This window comes from Cyanistes caeruleus, chromosome 3 (genome assembly GCF_971803275.1).
Source record: "Cyanistes caeruleus chromosome 3, bCyaCae1.hap1.1, whole genome shotgun sequence".
NCBI classification, from domain to species: domain Eukaryota; kingdom Metazoa; phylum Chordata; class Aves; order Passeriformes; family Paridae; genus Cyanistes; species Cyanistes caeruleus.
In genome coordinates this window covers 39,202,389-39,222,848 of record NC_141703.1, presented here as the reverse complement: position 1 = coordinate 39,222,848, position 20,460 = coordinate 39,202,389, and the positions used below count along the sequence as shown (strand labels likewise).

General features: G+C 42.9%; 1 protein-coding gene and 1 long non-coding RNA gene across 3 annotated transcripts in view; one reads left to right on the top strand and one right to left on the bottom strand.

The window, feature by feature from the left end:
• Window positions 1-20,460, top strand: part of CLYBL (citramalyl-CoA lyase) — a 165,917-nt gene that overhangs the window by 12,673 nt on the left and 132,784 nt on the right. The window lies entirely within an intron of this gene.
• Window positions 19,287-20,460, bottom strand: part of LOC111945265 (uncharacterized) — a 44,308-nt gene continuing 43,134 nt past the window's right edge. Inside the window, exon 4 of the long non-coding RNA XR_015284439.1 lies at window positions 19,287-19,430. This is a non-coding gene — a long non-coding RNA (uncharacterized LOC111945265). The remainder of the gene's footprint in view (window positions 19,431-20,460) is intronic.

Sequence of the window (20,460 nt, the reverse complement as noted above, 5' to 3'; positions counted from 1 at the left end):
AAGAAATGAAAATTACTTACAAAAGAAGTGGTGTGACATTTCCTAACATTTCTTTTCATTACAGTAGAGAACCTTAAAGTAGGGAAAATCTTGTCTAGATGCAGTAATTTGGAATTAATAGAACCAAGTTTTATACACAACAAATAATATAAAAAAAAAAAAAAAAAGGAATAAAAGGAAAGGAAAACACAGTGACACAGTGACACATTCAGGGTGTGCAGGTTGACTTGGCATTTCCAGATTTGTAATTTCTAGGACAAAATTGAAGTGCGCTGTGATCTTTATGCAGTCACAATGGATTTCCTTTGAGTATATCTGAAATGATACACAGCTCAGTTAAGTCAACCTTTTCTTTAATGTCAGTATCATCATCTAAGACACATGCCATTGGCAGCTTGTCTTCCCACAGAAACTCAGCACTGGTATTCCTGAACAAGATAAACTAGAAAATGAATGGGCTTTCAAAGGGCTGCATTTCTTAGGGCATTTTTGCTTTGAGTATTTTTTATAGCTTCTTTAAGCACGTTTGCCTGGAAAATGGTATGTTAACCTGAAAACATGACTAACAAATAGCACAAAAATACAGACATGATTGTTTCACCTTGTTATTTTAATCTACGACTGTATAAATTACATTGATTATGCAACGGTAATGGCAAAATTAAATGGTTTTAAACCTAAGCATAAACTTGCTGGGGCAAACCAGCAACAGTTAGGGCCTTTCTGATATTGTAGACTGCAGATATGTTGGTAGGCCTTGGCTTCAGCAACAGGAATATATACTCCTTGCCAGATTGATCTGTTGTAATGCCTGATAAGATTTGCAGTGTGAAGTGTGGAACCTGCAGGATGTCTTCACTCCACAACCATGAAGGGAATTAGTTTAGGAAAGAAAGACATTGAAAATTTCTAACACTTTGGACACTGCCAGATTATTTTTCAGACCATTTTCAGCCTGTTTACAACTGATAAAAATTATGTTCTGGCATCTTTATATAAAATACATGAGATGTAGGTCTTGCTGCTTTCTGCCCCCAGTAATGGTAATGCTGGCATATTCCTCCATTAAAGGAAAAAATTCTGGAGCTAAATGATAAGCAAAGAGCTGAAGTCAGTAAGATAGCAACAAATTTGTGATCAAGAAATAAATAAGAAAAACAGTTTTCAAAATTTATTCTGGATGTATTTATTTTTTAAAATATACCTATTCAAATTATAACAAATCCTAAATTTACTTTAATCTGTTTAAATAATAATCCCCCACCCCCAACCAAAATAGAAAAAGTGCTTCCAGGTTGTAGATCGAACCATTCAGCTGATGAAAGTCAAAATCTAAACTCTGGAAGCCCAAAGTGTTTGAAGTATTGTGTTGGCTTTTGAGATCAATAGCCTCCTCTGCAAGTACCAAGAGAATATTTTCTTCAGGATATTCAATTAGCTCAGTTAAATGACTAATTTATTCAAACTTGACCAATTGGGAGTTGAAAGAAGCAGAAAAGCTTGTTCTTCTCTACCAATCTGTGAATAAAAGCTAATTATGAGAGGATTAGATTTGCTAATACTACAATATTGGAGGATATTAAGACCAAATACTAGATTGGTACTAATTTTAGCTAATTCCAAGTTATTTTAATAGATCAATTTTTAAATCTAATCACAATTCTTTACAAGTCTAGCCTCTCTCAGATAGGGCTATGCAAGCAATAAATTGTCTCATTACATTTCGAATTGCATTCCAGTTTTCATCCAAAGAAACATAAACCCTAAGTAAACACAAAGAGATCAACTAGTAAATAAGAATTGTGCCATACGTGGTTTTCTAATAAAAACAGTAAAATTAATCTGAAAAAATGTATAATGAGGTATAGAAAAGTTTAAATATATATCAGCAGAGCTACTCTGTCCTTCTGGCTAGCAATAAGAAGTGCCAAATTTAGTGTAAAAGCTATATTTAGTTACAAGGCAACATACTTTAGTGGTTACAAACTGAGAATTAACCTTTCTCCAAGAAAATAACTAAAATCCTTACATGGGAAAACACACTTCAAATTAATTATCTAACTCAAGGTTTCCCATTTGGTAGTTTAGTTTATTTTTAAGAAAAGTGTCTTGAAAGATTTAATCCTGCTGAAAGTCATCAGTAACTGAAGTACCTACAAGCGGACATTAACAGCAGTGCAAATTTGACATAGGGATTCAGAAATTCAGCCAAGAAAGCGATGTCAAGAAAATGTGAGGATACAATTTTTCAGTCCTGTCCATAAACATTTGGTACACGGGACGCCCTACAATGAAATTTAATTACCTCTTCTGCTGCTAGAGAAAAAATCTTGCTTCAGGCACCAGCAGAAAGAGGTACAGAGGACACGATGGAGTGTCTCGGTCATCACACCTTTGTGGCAGAGATGCTGCTGAGTCCTGCTGCCTTTGATCCATGGTGTCCCAAGCGCTGGGACAGAGCCATCATGGTTCCTCTCCATCTACTGGTCACGTTGGAAGCTGTTCCTGTAAATGCCAATTCATAACCTGTCATCAAATTGCTTTGAAGAACACTGCTTTAAAGTTGCTGTTTAAAAATAATTTTGCCAATTCCTCACAGAGTCCCCAGGTGGTGCTGGGTTTCTGAGAGGTGGTCTTTTTCCAGCAATTTACTTGACGGTATGGCTGGATGACTCTTCCTCACCTCTTAGCCAAGATGAATTACTGGAGCAATAGAGACCAGTGCTTGGTGCAGTTCTTCCAGACTAAGAAGCAATCTCAGGGTGCTGCATTGCATGCCCCATTTGTGCACCTGCTGCTGTGTGCCTGGGTAGTGTCTTTATGTCTTAAGCTCTCAGGAACATAGGTTCCTCATCTCCAGCAGGTCCATAAGACAGCTGTGTTATTTAGAAGTAGCACATTAGGAAGTAGAAAAGGAATTTATGACTGGACATTTGCTGGGTAGAATGGCCTGTTACCCCCAGCTCCCCATTTTCCCCGAGGTTATTTCCCAAGGTAGCTCTCTACATGTTCTGAGCCTCCAGTAGCCTCCTGCTGATCAATTCTCTTGCTGACAGAAGCCTGGGAGAGGTTTTTTCTTAAATGGCCACCCATCCTGGTGCTCACTGCTGGAGGCACAGCAGTACAGCAATGATGGGTGTTTAAGGGATGAAAAGCCCAGATGATCATGTTTACATCCCCAAAACTATTAAGATGAACAGGCTACGGATTCATCCTAGCCTCTGTTCTTCTCTGCAGCCTCCCTTACTGGGCTCTGGGATCACAGCCCTGCTTGGGCATTCACTGTGACAGCGATGAGTTCATCTTTATTGAACTGTAACCGCCAGTGTAAAGGGCGCTGAGATAAAGGCTGTGTGTTACCTGCCCTGTGTGGCTGCCCAGGCTCCAGATTTTTAAATATGCTATTTCTTTGCAACCTCTTTCAAGTGAAAATCCAGATTTTGCCATCCCTCCCTCAAATACATCCACTGTGAAATTTAGCACAGTATTTAGGTTGCTTTGGACTGATTTTCAGGACAACTTGGACCTTGATTTTTCTTTTTCCTGTGATGTTTCTAAAACTGGCAGAAGAAGAACTTTTTTTTAAGCCTGCATATGCTGCAATGAGTATTTTAAAATAAAGATTTTTTTTTTTTTTTTAAATCTGTAGGCATGTTTAATGCTTGTATAAGGTGCCAGATTTTAATTACAGTTGGCATTTATAAGTGTGGTGCTGGCAATGGCAACCATATTGCTGAAAAAAGGCATAAATTTTGACACTGGCAATATGGGAACCCAGCATATGAGACTGTAAACCTCATTGCTTCCTGTTTTAATATGCTGATTTAAGAGAAGGACTTTTAACGGTTAATATTTAACTAGAACATTTAGGGTTCGATATAAAGTTGTTCTAATTTCAAACTATTTAGTAATTTAGGTCCTATCAAAGATCAGCTTAGGTAATAACTTTCTATTAAAAAGCCTTTAAATAAGCATGCTTAAAGTAGGGAAAATAAGATGCTTCATTACAAGAAATGAGGTTGGCATCTACCAGGTTTTCCATTAAGTTCCAGGTCACAGACAAATAAAGGAAGTATGTTAGAAAAAAAAACCTTTTTAAAAATAATTAGGGAGATGTCTGTTTTGTTCACCAGATGGAAAATCAGTAGTTGTGGGTGGTCTGTGCTGGATGGGGCATCTCACAATTGGCAGAACTATGCCTTTAACTTTTAAAGTCCTGGGACAAAATGTGAAAGTAATTGACTGTTCCGAATGCTCTCTCGCTGGATACCTAGCATGCTTTTAAAACCAAAATTTGGTGAGTTTCTGACTTTTTTTTTTCCTACAAATGCTCAAGCTGTTGTGTCTAGTATTAGGCCAATTTGGTATATTTTTGGTAGCTGTTTAGTGGGGCTGCTGTCTTTTGTGTTTATGCGTGCTTGTGCCTGGACCTGCCTGCACACAACTGAAATGCTACAGCTTTACAATTAATTCTCCATTAACACAAGATTTTCATAATGCTGTCAGTATTTGCTGTGTTCTGGATATATATAACTGTTGGTTAACATTATTTGTTTCTTTCCTCTAGTTCATTCCATTTTAAGGAATTTAAATCTATCCACTTGCCAACATACTAAAGAAAACAAGTTTGCAATCTCATTTTCACAAACAAGAAGAAAATTCCTAGTTTAAAACAATTCAGGCATTTTCAACAGTATTAAAAATCAATAGTATTATTTTTATTTTTTAATGTGAATAAATAAATCCAAATGTGCATGTGTGGATAGTATGTATAAGAAATAAATATTAAATGCTGTCATTTATGAGCATATTAGAATCTTCTTGGTGCAGTTTGTAACTTTTCTTACTGTTTCAGAACTCATACTTTATAATTTCAGATTACTTTGAGAAAACTGTAATTTGAATGTGGAAGATGGGTTAGAAAATCCTTGTATTCACATTAAGAATAACAGATTTTATTATCTGCACTGCCATAAGAATGTATTCTGTTCAGTGGTGGCCTCTCAAAGAATGAGACAGAACCCATTTATGTCACAGGAGGCAATTGCTTTATATTCACCTTACTTTATAGACAATTTTTTTGCAGTTATCTATATGAATGGTCACAGGGAATTGTATGTGTGTGTTATATCTGTATTGTAGCTTGTGTTAAACTGATCCCCACACTTATTATGTAGAAGCATTCTTGAAGATAAGTGAGGCACTCAACTTAGTGCCTTCTTTGTAAAATCCCTTTTGCTATGCATGACATGTACTCTGTATTTTTTTCCTTGCAGTAAATTATAAAGCTTTTTTTCTTTCCATGAATCTCCTTCCAAGAAAACACATACAGCCTAATAACACTCGCCTTGAGGACCGTGCATTGCCTCCACTACAAAGCCGTGTTTTCATTGAAGAGATAATTATAATATGGTTTAATGTTCTTGTCAACCCTGAAACACTGTCCCTAAAGAATGCTATTCTGGTGGATGTCTTTTTGAAGAGAGCTGAATGTGGCTAAGAGCACATACACATAGCCACACGCTTTTCTGATAAACCAGGACACATTTTTAATGCAATAATGGTCTCTAAAAAGAATTATGTTTTCTAAGGTACTAATTGAGAACTGCATCCACTACCAGATTCCACTGCTAAAAATACAGAACATTTTCCTGAATTTATTTATTTTACTTTCTTCTCTCCCCATCCCCCATAATATTTATACACTTTAAATCCATATGAGAATATAAACGCACAATAATAATTAAAATGTTTTTAATATGCTTTGAGGCACAGATTTCAGATGAGTAAAAAAGCCCAAACTGGAACACAAATGGTTCTTCCCAGGCAACAAACACGCTTGGCTGTTAATATGCTGTAATTTTCTGCTTTACTTAGTAAAAACAGCAATTACTTATTTGTTCCATATCCCCCCCAGCACAGATGCTCCTCAGTCTGTCCATGTTCCGAGCACCAAGCGGGCTGCGTGCGCAGGGCCACGCGTGCCTGCGCTGAGCGCGACGCGGGGCAGGTTTGCTCCCCGCATGCTGCACTGCTGGCAGCACTTATTTATTTGCCACGGATGCTGCTTTGCCACCAGCCCAAGACAATGGTGTGCTGGAAGCTGCTGGGGCTGGGAAGGCCTTGCTTTGAGCTGTCTCCCCTGCTGAAGGCAAGCGTTTCCAGGTGCTTTGCCAAGCTGACCTTGCAAAAAGCTGGACAGTCACACCAGTTTAGGCTGAAGTCCAGTTAAGGAAATCTTTAACATCGTTTTCGTTGTCTTTTGTTGTCGTCTAGTGGTTGGGAACAGTGTCCAGTGCTGCTAAAAGCAACACAGTCTGAAGCAAAAAGGCTTTGAGGGAAATGGAATCAGAGGGTGTCTGAAGGCAATGCAAAATTCCCCTTGGTTTCAGGCTGTCTGGGATTTCCCCCTTGGGTTTCAAAGACCAGTTAAAGGCTGACACACCACAAAAAGTACATATGACCCAAAAAACCACAAAAAAGCTAAGGACAACACAATTCCCTTACTCCTGATATGACTGTTAGTGTAGACAAGAAATTGTGTAGCTCAGCACAATGCAACCTGCCGCTGAATCAGGTGCCTGGGATCTTGAATTTAATACCTAATTATTTTTAAAAGCTACTGTAAATTGAGGAATATGAGAGAATATGTTAATTAATTGAAAGGCATTCTAGTAGATTTTTAATTAGCATAATTCTGGAAAGGTAGTACAAAAGGAACACAATCCCTGGCAAAAGCGTATGATTTGAATCTTCATTGCAGTTATCTCATCATAAGCAATCAATTTGCTTGCTCTGAAGCCAGTGGGATTTATTTTTTTTCCTTTGAGGAGGAATTACAAAGTAAGGCCTTAAATTAATATTGTAAATAATCTCTCTAGAGAAACTTTTCACTGCAAAAATTTCCTCAACAAGCAAATGTTAAAACGTTTATGGTGCACAGTTTAAAAATATCCTTGAGATTTTTCCCCACAGGTTTATACATTCAAGACAGAAAGAGTAAGCAAGTGTTTCTAGCAGAATTAACATTTTACCATCATGACAAGTATGTTTTGGTTTCCCCACCATTCTTTCTTTTTTTTTTTTTTTGTTTTTTTTTTTTTGTTTGTTTTGCTTGTTTTGTTAATGGAAGAAAAAAATAGCCAAAAAATACAAAACCTTAGTTAACGAATGCAGATGCAAAGCAGCACAAAAATTAAAAATGCCATTTTCCCACTGTCCCTTCTTTTCATAGCTTTGAATTTGTTACTATACACACTACTTCTAGAGTTTGCTTTCTTTTCACAAGATACACTGTGTTCCCACCTAATCTTTTTTATGCAAATCAGCACTTAACATTTTGTTAAGTCTTGGGTTTGGGGTTGTATAGTTTTGTCTTTTTCCTAAACTACCCCTTTCCTTTTTTAACAAAAAACTCGTTGTTGGATTAAATATTGACAAAAACATAGAGGACTTTGCCAATTGGTGAATATACATTAGTTTGGTAATTGCATTTCCTCTTTTTTGCGGGGTGGGGGGGAAACTACATATTCAATTTATTTAAAATTTTGTTTTGTCTTGTTTTAGCTAGGATGATGTCACATATAAATCCACTGTCACATTAGATGCTACTGCAGTCACAGCTACTAGGGCTTGGTGATTTCTGTCCAACACACATGTATTTTTGTTGCTGTGTGTCCTCACAAATTTCCCTCTCTGAGAATGACTGTGTGGAGGGATTCTTCCTCCAGCCTGTTTTGTACAGTCCTCCTGCTGCCCAGAAGCACTCCTGCCAAGGCAGTGTTCTTCTCTGCTCTTAACATATCCTTAATATTCCACTCACCTTTTCCATGGACTCTGCAGATAAGGAATCATTAAACTCTAAATGCTCTCAGTGTTTTATTTAAAGTAATCTTGATTTCCAGCACCTAATGTTTGGAAAGGCACTTAACTTCCAGCTCATATCCAAGTGTTTGTTGATATGGAGAAAGAAACTGCATGGAAGACTGCATTGTTGAATGCTGATGACCAAATCTGGTTTAAGTGTATAAATACTCTGTCTGACCGCATTTCCTCTGGAAATTCCCATTGGTTGCATACTATTGTTGTGAAATGTAAGCTGATTCACTGATATTTTCTTGCCTTTAAAAGACTGGAACAAAATTTTGCTGAAGTTCTCTTTTGATATTATTAACGCTGTTTTCTTTCATGGTTCTGGCATTCTTTCAGCCTCTGTATCTCCCTGCACACAGCATTCTTAGAAGTGTTCTTTTATAAGGGGACCTGGCAAAGTCTTGCCAGCAGCTGAAAGCAGCTTCATTAAGGCTGGAGAGTAAAATATTCAGGAGTTAGGAAATGTCAAAATTAAGATAGCTGATGCAGTTAAGTTCAGCCCCCTTATATATTTGTTTGATAGCATAGTCTTTTAAAATCACGATCATACATAGCTTTTTCCACAGGACCCCTGCCTCAGCTAGTGAACAAGATGGACGATGCTGAGTTAATGAGCAGTTATTCAATATTTTGTTTTCTCCTAATTTTTCAATGTGTAGCCCTAGGCCTTATTTACTGCACACTATTGAAACCCTGCTGTGAAGACAGAATTGGTAATTTCCTTATGAGCTTTTCTATGGCACTTATTGCTATAAATATCTGAATGCTTAACAAACATTAATTAATTTATCTTCAGAAAACCCTCATGATAAAAAGGTCTGGTATTACTTCTGTTTTACAAATACGGAGCTAAGGCATACAGAGATGAGAATCATGAGTGTCCCATGAATTTGGGTGCTTCACTGTCAGTTTACAGTTAAGGAAGTAGGGATCTCTCTTCATCTGCACTGTTTTACTTTTTAACATCCAAATAATTTTAAATCTTTGCCAAGCAGAAACTTCTAAAGAGACTCACAGACAATCATGGCAGTTGACTTCACTACACTTGAGAAGAGGTGGAAATACCTTCTAAGTGAGCAGGGAATCACCTAAACCTAGACAAGGGGAAGTACTGCAGAATACCATTCCTTAAAACACAGCCTTTTTATAGATTTAGTATCCTTACTGTGGCTTTCAGGAAAGTTGTTTCTTCTACTCAAGATTCAGAGCTCTTAGCCCTTTATGTTAGTCACTTATCTAAACTCCTGCATCCAAAAGCAGTTTGGAATTTGACTTAGTTAGGTAAGACCTTTCCAGAAGAGGACAGAAACAAAAATGTTTACAGGAATGTCCTTGTACTTTAGAAGTTGCTCACTGATAAGGAGCAATGGCATGAGTTAATTCTTATTTTTGAGGTTATTCAGCTCTGTATTTTCAAAACACTGCTTTAACCAGTAATGGGTTAAACCATAACTTTCTAGATGAATAAGTAGAGGGATTCACTTGGTAGGGGGCAGACCCAGTTTCCATCCTTACTCCAATTAGTTATCAAAGTAAATTGATAAGTAAGTCTCATAAACTGTCCCCAAAGGTCATGCTTGGGCTTCTGTGGATCATCCCACTCAGTTGCAGTGAATATGTAACTGTGTGCCAGTGAGCAGCGCTTCTGCAGTGTGTCCGCCAGGAACGGCAAGACCTTAAAAAAATCTTAAAATGAACATGCAAACAAACAAATGAAAAACCCCTCACATTCCTACAGACAATAATCTTCCTTATCAGCCATGATTAAGGTCTTTCCTGTAGAACATCTCTGCAGGAATATATTATTGAAGAGAATTTCATAAACTGTGTGCCCTGAGGGCTGAATTAGGATTGCGCAGAAAAGTCAAATTGGCTATTTCCTAGCTTTCTGTTAGTTTTCCTCACAGTCTTTGCAGAAGTATTTTTTATTTAGTGGATTTTTTGCAGATTGCTAAGAGGAGATTTTAGCCTTAAATGATACTGGACCCCACATGGTTTGTCAGCATGGCTTTTGAGCTAGAGTGCACCGAGGTATGGGGGCCAATGTGCAGGTAGTGCTGCAATACTTCACTGACCAATATGCATATGGTACCAAGATATGGGGCACTGGTAGGCTGTTGGTGTCCTCTGCGTGGGCATTTTGTCTCCTCAGAGTGGCCTGGGGTCACTGAGTCACTGCCCCTGGACTTTTGTCCCCAGAGCATAGTCCATACCCAGCACTGTCCGTGGGTGGGAGGTTGCCATGCTGCTTCTTCAGCACAGAGCCAGGGCAGGCAGACAGGAGCCTTGCTCTCCTAAGAGCAGGGGACAGAAAACAGGACTGCAGGGCGTGGAAGGAAACAGGGATTGCAGTGCTTTAGAGCCCCTTTCTGCTGCAGCTTTTTGGCACAATGTCTGAGCCCTCACTATGAGCAGATCACATTTACTGTCTAACAACTGAATTATAGTTGGTGGATCTATGACGCTTCTTCCAGATTTGTCTTATGGGGAGAATCTCTGCAACTAAAAATGCCCAAGTGCAGCAGGGCCATTGTAAGTGATGTGATGCTTTCAGAAGAGCCTCACTGTCTGAAATTGCCTGTTACCATTGTGAAGTTCTCAGAACATTAGTCCGAAGTGGACACGTAGCCCTGGCATTTCCTTTCCCTGCTTGCATGCAACTGAAACTGAGAACTATATGGCAACTTAGGCCACAATATGATCCTATTGTAGATAACTCACTTCTGTGAAGGAAGCTGAATGTGGAGAATGTGCTGTGCTAATGGAGAAACAAAACTTTCTGCAGGCTTCATGAAGAAAAATGCCTATTTTTTCCAGTCTGCTTAGGCTGCTAATACCAGAACTTTAGAAGAATGAAGTCAAGCTGTAGGCAATGATACCACTCTCCAGTGCTCAGATGCAGAGCTCACTACATGTGGAGGTTTGAGGGGTTTTGATAACTAAAAGACCAACGTTGCTGCTGCAGACCCCCTGCTATTGGAACACCAGAGTGTTGGACTAACAAATTAGCACACAAGAAGTCTGCAATGGCAGAAAAACTCGGGTGTCATGATTGTAACAATTGTTTACATCTTTCTACAGCAAAAAGGCTGTTTTATCATGTTGAATTACAACCTTGTGTTCAGATAGTGGGCTCTCACATTACTGTCTTTGTGAAGATGAGTTGTCGCTTCTCTGATCTAGGTTGCTCTCACAACAAAGAGACACTGAGGCTTTCTGTTTGAATTAGAAGAAACAGAGGAATTTCATTTGGTGCTATGCTGTGCAACAGTTTCCCTAAAGTTGAGCCTTTACTAATTGGAACTGAAATGAAAATTAATCTCTGTGAGAGAAGGGAATTCACAGCTCAATTTTAATTATTGCAGAGAAAGCAAGCAAAACTGAGCTTGGGCTGTGCGAAAGCATGGCCTTTGAGTAAAATGCTCAGCTCGGGCTTGTTAACTGGAACTGATGTCCTGGAACAGCAGCTAGGTCATACCTGTGTACTTTGGAGCTAGCCATGCTGGTTGAGAGTGGCACTGCTCCCCTTCTCACTGCCGCTCCAGGAGAGGCGATGGTTCCCATAGGTCTGCCTGGGAGAAGTTCAATACACGCTAATGGGAATCCTGGGGGCACTGATGCAGCCCCTTCCCACCAGCGTGGCTCTGGAGGCAATCGCATCCGGCCCTGGTGATCCCAAGCACCCCAGGTTGACGCCATCCCACGTTAGGTTCAGAAGAGGATGTCTGCCTGCAGCCTTCAATCACTGAAAGCAGTAGGTGTCCTGCTGGTATATGTTTTATGGCCTCTGCTTAGCACACAGCTCCCTGGAAAGCATTTTATGTTCCTCTTCTCCCTCTCCCTAGCTGAACTGCATAGGCTTTCCTCCCACATGGATACTCAGTCAATGGAAACACATATCTCACCATAATAAAAGCATTTGTTTTTCACATGTCTCCATGAAGAGCAAATTCATCCTCTGACTGATGTGCTACATCTCTTCTAAGCTCCCGTTTAGATAACATTCAAGCTGACGGATAAATGTTAAGCAAAGTATCCAGTGTTTTGGAAAAGGACACTTTTTTCCTCTTGATATTTCTGTTCTTTAAAGAAAAATTAATATCCTTTCTCTCTTTTCTTTTCTTTTCTTTTCTTTTCTTTTCTTTCCTTTCCTTTCCTTTCCTTTCCTTTCCTTTCCTTTCCTTTCCTTTCCTTTCCTTTCCTTTCCTTTCCTTTCCTTTCCTTTCCTTTCCTTTCCTTTCCTTTCCTTTCCTTTCCTTTCCTTTCCTTTCCTTTTCTTTTCTTTTCTTTTTTCTTCCTTTTTTTTTATTTTCCTATTTCCTTTTTTATATTAGTTGCCTTTTTGAAAATAGAGGGCCAGTGAAACGAAAACAATAGATCAGGCTATGCCTATATTTCTTTGCCTCACAATTTTGACTGGAATAGCAAAATAGCTTTGACAATGGGTTTAGTTTGGTTTTTTGTTTGTTTTATAAATTTATTCTTTCTTAATTAAAAAAAATAAAAAATCAACCAGCTCTAGTGAGTAACGGCTTTAGAGTACTCCTGGAAGTTGTTCATAAGCAGCAGTAAGATGGTGATGAGATTCTGTAGCAGCAGTTCATAGGCTATAACCTTCTGGTTTGCATAGAGGTCATGAGGAAACACAATGCTGAAGTCATACCCCCTGTGAAATGTGGAATTACTGCTCCCAACATTGTCTTACTGTAAGGGACAAAACCAATCACGAGCAGAGGTGCACAGAGTAAGATAAGATCACGCCACTCTTCTTGCAATCTCTTTTATGAAAGACTTGTAAGATTTGATTTGTGTTAGCAAATGGCAGTAGATGCTGGGTTTTACAAAAATATTTTTAAAAGGACTTACAAAAACTTGAAAATCTGATGACAAAAATACAGGTGTCCATCTGATTCTTTGGCAAACGCTCAAACGCATTTCCACTCTTTTTCTGCTCTGGAACCGTGGCATTGTCTTTGTCCTGCATATTTAGAGGGACTTAGGCAGAAGAAAACAAGAAGGGCTGAACTTCACAAAAGCTGTACTTGGCAATTATCTTTGCCAATGCTTAAGTCTATTAACTGTTGATTTTTTTTTTTTCTCCGATAAAAAGTAGAAATTAAATCCTACTGTGCCCATTGGAGATGTTTTTCAAAGGAAGAGTTACTGATGAGCTATTCTTCCATGATTGTGCTGGTTTCTCCAAATAACAACATTGCCGTGTGTTTTTCTCAAAGTGAGTAATTTGCATAGCATGCTTTTGGGGGTTTCTGCTGCTGCCAAAGCTAATTTAATACTCATTAAAGTACTGAGCAACTCTAATCCAAAGCCTTATGTACCTTCAATGCAGGCCCATAAAATGTGCAGATTTGCACTTGCTGGGCTGCTCCAGGGAAGGCATGCTGTGGAAGGAGCGGGCTGGTGTGCATCCTGCTATCACAGAGCTGCCACTGCAGAAGGCGGGGGGGGGGAGGTCGGACAAGATTCCCAGCACCGTGGGCAGGGGCATCTATCCTCTGGTAGCAATCCTTAACTGCCGAAGCTGCAAATGGAACTAGGGTCCGGCTCTGATGATGATCCCATCCCAGCACCCTGCCCAAGCCATGTGACTGGAATTCCACGAGGAACAGCTGGCGTGGGCTGTGCGATGCCATGGTTGCCCTTTGCCTTGTGCTCAGAGAGGTGCTGGGCTGTGTCCCTCACCAGCCCTGCTTTTCAGGAGTGCAGCCCAACACCAGCTTGCTCCTGACATTCCCACCTCGTGTGGAGTCTGCAACGGGCGAATCATGGCACTGCCTTTGCTCTACAGGGGGCTATGGATTTACCCAGCTTGTTGTAAGTGCCGAGCAACCCAGCTGCCCGCAGTGTTCACCGGGGTTCAGGCGATCCTCTGCGAGCAGACGTCCGAAGGTGGCACAGGCATGGTGTGGATAAAGCCACACGCCTGGGCGATGCCAGCTGCGGCTTCTCCTGACGCCGTGGGCGCTGCCGGGAGCAAGGAGGGGCCATCACCTGCCCCAGTGACCTCCGTGCTGGCAGCTGCGGTGCCGACTCCTCTTCTGGCTCGCGTGTGCGCCCCACACCCGGAATAGTGTGAATTAGGGCACGGCGGCGCCGTGAACACCCGCGCAGCTGTGCGGGGGCGAGAGGCGGCCGGGAGCTGCTCCTGCTCCTTCCCGGGGCTTGCCTCACTCCGGACGGGGCACGGAGCCTGTCCCGCACTTCACCTGCAGCTTCGGGGCAGCTGGCGGCTGTTTTGCAGGCCGGGAAGCGCGGTGTCCGCGGCGGGCGCGGTGTGGGGCGGGGGAGCCGCTAGATGGCAGTGCCGGCCCGGCGGAGCGGCCGCGCCCGGCCCGGGGCCTGCGCCGAGCCCGGAGCTCCTGCCCGCACCTCAGGGCGGCTCTCCGGGCACAGCTGCCGCCAGCACTTTGCTCTTTATTTACCTGTTTGTTCATTTATTCATTTATTAAATAGCACGCTGTTGTGAAGTATAGATAATTTTTTCCCTGCCAGTCGTGGAAACAGCAGCAAAGCAGGGCCCTTTCCAACCAGCTAGGATCTCTTACATCTCTGCCGAACCAAGCCATTCTGTGATTCCAGAAAAGCATTAATTCCGAGGCTGTTCCCAGCCGACCTGATGGAGAAGCAGAGACAAAATGTCAAGTGACACTGCCTAAACACCATAGGCCAGTCTCTCGTGTTACAGAGACGCTGCCATTTAAAGGAATCACACCGTTCTATTAAAGCAGAGATTAGAGCTACAGAATTTTATGTGTGACCATAGTCATATAATATTCAGGAAGCTCCTAATTTTCTGTTGGAAAGGAAGGAAGAAGTCTCCTTGAGCCACCACCTCCATGAAATGTTGGCTGTCTGAGGCAGCTCTGCTTCTGCTGCTTGGTGAGGTGTTCAGAGCTCACATGCAAGGGTGATTCATCTCTGTGCTTCTGGGTTGAGATAACAGCATCACAAACCCGGCTGTTAAGGTTAACCTGTACACTGCATAAGGACAACAGATGGAAATTCTGGTGTAGAGCCACTGCAAAAAATAAAAACATGTTTCAAAGGGATAAGGAGCTTGTATTTCTGTGTTTGAACCTTTGATCTTCACTCACATCTGAAGGGAAGAGAGTAGACCTTTTGCTGAAGACACATGGTTTTGCATCTGTGAAAACACAGCTGTATAGAGCAAAACAAAACTGGTGCAAAACACAATGGGTTTGCTGTGTCAGTTTAACTGGTGGCGCTAAGATGCTTTAAAAATAGTGGGGGTTTTTTGCAGGCTCTATCAGAAAGTCTCTGTCTTTACACAATTGTTTGTTGAGATTTTACTCTGTGGATTTTAAAGTTCGTCAGTGATCAAGAGACAGCTGCTACCTAAATATTTAAAGCAAACTCATGGGAAAGTCTGGCAGTCCCTCAGCAATCCTGTTTTAACAGTTTTCAAAAAATTATAAATGGGAGCATCAAAATTTACAGGAAAATCCACACTGGCAAAATCACCTTGATTTTGAAAAAAAACAAACCCAGTCGGTCATCAGTGTTGAAATTCTTAAGCAGGTACATGCTTTATATACAGCTATTTCATGGTAACATACTGCTTTATCTGAGTTGCTTTCCCCAAAGCACCCCTGAAATTAAAGGGACGTTGCCCGGTGCCCTCAGTCGCACTGTTTTGCGTTTGAGCGTGATGGCAAAGCTGTTCCCGGATGCCTGCCTGTTGTCTCCTGCCCCCCCCTGCATTTGCAGCGACACATTGCTGTCCCAGCAGCATTCCCCACAGCCCTGCTGCCTCACTGCATAGTCCAGCAGTACCTGTCCCTGCCCTGCACCCATCTGTGTGTCCCCCCAGCACTGCCACAGGCACACTTGCGTCAGGAGCCTGGCAGCATCACTTGTTTTCTGCCTTAAATCCCTACTCAACTCCAGTTGGTTTATTATGAAAGACAAAGAGGAGCTAAAAATGAAGAAGGCTAAATGTGAAGATGCAAAATTATTTCTTTAAATAGAAAGAGGTATTCTCTTATTTCCTAGCTACCCGATTCCTTTCTGGACAGAGAGGGAATCTGGCTTTGTTTTTTTGATTCTTGACATCATCACAACACTTTGCTCTTAAAATTTATGCATCCTGGGGCCTTACAGGATTTTCAAATTTTCAAATTTTCAAATGTGTTTGGGTTCCTAAACATGCAGCTGGCACTTAATAGGATTTTCAAAATAGCATAAGCAGGTTAGACATCCTCCCATCCACTGAAATTGGTGAGATTTAGGTACCTGTCTTGCTCAGTTGCTTTTGAAAATCCTTCTAGGTGCCTGTCTGCATCTTCAGTTGCCCTGGAAAATCTGGTCCCCATCTATCTCTGTGACACCACCCCACCCTGCCTCACCCCCACGGCTCCCATGAATATTTGTCTTCCGTCTCTGTCTCCTGCACTCTGGCCTGTATTGATGCTGGAGACTCCTCCTTTGTAGTTCCTAACACCAGGGACACCCCTTTCCTTTTTCTCCACCAAACTGTCTCTTCAGCTGGTTAAAAGCTCAGTTGAGCAGCTATGAGCATTCTCATATTTTTAAATGATTTTTAATTCTTTCTTGGTGTTGTTTTGACTGTGTAAAGCATTTGAGAGTAAAAGACATGGTGCAAACAGGCATGAATGTGAGGGGAGCTGCCTGTTATGCCTCTGTTAAGTTTTTTTGTGTCTTTAGGCTGAATGCAAGATGGGGAATTAATTTCTCCATCAGCCCGTCTCGCCCCTTCCCTTGGAATGGTAAAGTGGTCAGTGGGTTGTATATTTAAAGAGGAGAAAATTGGTATTTTAATTTCTGTCTCGACTTTGGTGACTCACTGGCCCTCCTCGTGCAAGCAGTTCCCCATCTGTAAAATGGATCCCCGGGTCCCCGTTTGCACGGATACAGAGCATGGGTAATTAATTAGTGTTTGTGCAGCCCTTTGAAAATTCTCAGACAGAAGGTGCTGGAAGGTGCTGCAGGTTGGCCTGGGGCTGAAAAGGCTCACCTCGGAGCCCCGCCGCTGTCAGAGCCCCACGGGGCGTGGACGGGAGCGGAGGATCCAGAGAGAGCTGCTGGCCAATTCCTTCGCCGGAGATATTTTCCATTTTCTTGAGGAGAAAACAAATTGGAAAGGGAGTTATCGGTGTGCACGCCTCCCTCACCGCGTGTTGCCTTCTCCTTTCCCAGGAATAACAACAGCTTCATTAGCAAGCTGACAAAAAAAAAAAAAAAAAAAAAAAAAAAAAAAAAAAAGAGAGAGAGAGAGAGAAAAGAAAAAAAGGGAAATTAAAGAAAAAAGAAAAAAAGGGGGGAAAGAGAAGAAGGAGAAATATGAATGCTGATATGAAATATTCATATCAGTAATAGTCCGGGTAACGGAGAGACACAACAACTCTCGTCTTTGCCTCATGCAGAAAGTTTCCTCTTTGAAGTGGTTGCTTCCCTCCTCACCCCGCCGGGAGGGAAGGGGGAACAATTGTGGAGATCTAAAGCCAGCCAGGAATGCTGAGCTGATGGCTTTCCTGCCTGCCCCCTGCCCGTACCCCTGCACACATTCCTCTCTGCCCCTGCCCGCACCCTGACCGAATCCCAGCCTGCCCCATCCACATCTCTGCCCGCCCCTTCCCTACCCCCTCCTAGCGCACTCCCTGCCACAGCCCACACTCCCGCCTGCCACTGCCCGCATCCCGGCCCGCATCCCGGCCCGCATCCCTGCCCGCATCCCTGCCCGCATCCCTGCCCGCATCCCTGCCCGCATCCCGGCCCGCATCCCGGCCCGCATCCCTGCCCGCATCCCTGCCCGCATCCCTGCCCGCATCCCTGCCCGCATTCCGGCCCGGATCCCGGCCCGGATCCCGGCCTGAATCCCTGCCAACATCCCTCCCCGAATCCCTGTCCGCATCTCTTGTCCGCATGGCTCCCCGCATCCCGGCCCGCATCCCTGCCCGCATCCCTGCCCGCATCCTGGCCCGCATCCCTGCCCGCATCCCTGCCCGCATCCTGGCCCGCATCCCTGCCCGCATCCCTGCCCGCATCCCTGCCCGCATCCCGGCCCGCATCCCTGCCCGCATCCCTGCCCGCATCCTGGCCCGCATCCCTGCCCGCATCCCTGCCCGCATCCCTGCCCGCATCCCGGCCCGCATCCCGGCCCGCACCCCTGCCCGCATCCCGGCCCGCATCCCGGCCCGCATCCCTGCCCGCATCCCTGCCCGCATCCCGGCCCGCATCCCGGCCCGCATCCCGGCCCGCATCCCGGCCCGCATCCCTGCCGGCCGTGCCCGTCGGGGCGGGCGGCCCTGGCCGCAGTTCGCGCTGTGGCCGGTGGGTGTCGCCCCGGCCCCGCTTTCCCCGGGCGCGGCGTGGGCGCCGGGCCCGGAGGGGCGCGGGGGTCACCCCGAGCGAGCGGTGACCCGCTCCGTCCCAGCCCACGGAGCGTCCGAAAGAGACACATTTCCATATACACACGTCGCGGCTTAAAACCTTTCTTGGGTTTGGCTTTTTGGTTTGACTTTGGTTTTTTTACCGAGGAGGCTGTCGAGTTTTCTTCCCGCGTGGGGAGTGTTCCACCCCCTTCTCCTGAGCGTGGCGGGCACCCTCCGACTTGTGCTGCCAAAGCGGCTGCTCGGAAAGGGCTCGGTTCCCATCACGCTGCTTTGGCAACTATGGAAATGCCACCGGTAACAGGGAGAAGGGGAAAATTTCCCCTTTCGAGGTGCAGGTGTGCAGTTATCCGCTTGCCATCGGCAACGAGGACAAGAAATATTTGCATCTTGCTAAAGATCATCCGTGCACATGAACAAGAATTCCCTGTCTGACTTGGACCATACAGTGAGAGAAATAGATATTTGCTCTTTTGTAAAATAAAGATTCGAACCATTTTTATCCCTTGAAGTTTCTTACATATCTCGCAGGCACACTTTTTCCCAGTCTATGATTGTTTTCCTATAGCATTATTATTTCTCCCTCTTCTTTTCCTCATTTAAAAAAGCACAAACCAACCAAAATCACAACAAAAAAAACCCAACCCAAACCGAACCAAAACAATAAAAAACCAAAAAAACCCCAAATCCCCAAAACAACAACAACAAAAAAAAAACCAAAAAAAAACCCACCCCAAAGCAAAAAACCAAACGAAAACAAAACAAAACAAAACAAAATTCCACCCCAAACAAAGCAAAACAAAAACCCAAAGAAAAATACTTTTAAACATCTCCCAGTGTTATGGGCTATTCACATTTTGCAATGTATTTTCAGTAATTTGCAACTTTTGAAAGCCGGGCATTGTTCATCTCAATTTATTGAAATGCACAGATATGTTAAATAGGAAGGGAAAGAATCCCAACCCCAATGACTTCTGTTTGGCTGCATATGCAAAGAGAGGGCAGCTTGACTCTTCCCTCGGCGTTTGTTAGTCACATCCTCTTGGCCATTGTTTTGCTGTTTGTGCTGGGAATCCAATTTATTTGATGGTAAAGAGCCAGGGGTTGTTTGGTGTTTTTTTGTTCTTCATTTTGTTTTTGTTTTTCTTATTCCTCTCATTCTGAGCTGATCTGAGAAAGCAGGGAAAAAATAAAAATATATTAGCCATGCCAAGGAGCAGCTCTCGAAGGGAGCTCGAGTCGCCCTGAGGGAGGGATGGGGATCTCCTAAGTGACAGCATACAAAATATACAGCGTTACTGCACTTCCTTAGTAATTTTTTGTTGTATATTTAATTTTTAAAGATCTTAAAACCCATCCTGTGGATAGGTGGTGAAAACTTGGATGTTGTTTCAGATGCTGGGCTGCATGTACAGTACCTCTTTCCTTTCTGTAAGCCTTAGGAGGTGGTCCCCTGGCTGCTGTAGGTTGCCTGTTTCTTGAAAATCTAAGTCCCCCAGAAAAAACTGTTTATAGCAACAGGCCTGTTTCCAAAGTCAAGGGAGAAAGGAGGGGGCATCGCTTTCAAATTACCTTTTTTTTTAAGGGAAACAGAAACAAATAGGCTCCTTGTGAGCAAGGTGTGAGCTGCCTAAATTGAGAAACTGTCCCGTCTTTGAAAGCTCCCAAGTCCCAAAATTATTTTATTAAAAAGGACATCGAGGAACAAATATCTGATGTTGTTATGGCAACGGAAATAGTTGGGTGGCAATGTGGGTATCCAGAACGTCAAGATTTTAAGAAACCAGCAAAATAAGAAGCATGTTGTATTTGGAAAAACAAATTGAACGATGGTGGCCAAGTCTTACACTTCTTTCATTCAGTGTAATCCTTATTTTCTTCTGTCCAGCCGACAGTGCCTTAACGAAGGTGCCAGCAAGTCATTACAGTATTTATTGCCCTTAAACGCGACCTGAGATTTCAGATTGTTATTTTTTGCCTTTTGCATACTAGAAGGATATTTCCTTATGTTTTATATTTACTCTTTCTTCAGTGCCTCCAACTTTTTTTTTTCCCCCTGCTTTTCTGTAGCGACACGTGCTCCAATCCCTTTTTGTCCCCGCTCTCCCTACCTCGCCTGCCACAGGACCGTCGGCAATGCCCCTGTAAAAACAGCCGGACGTACTCCCCTTAAACCTCTGCGTTATTAAAATTTCACCAC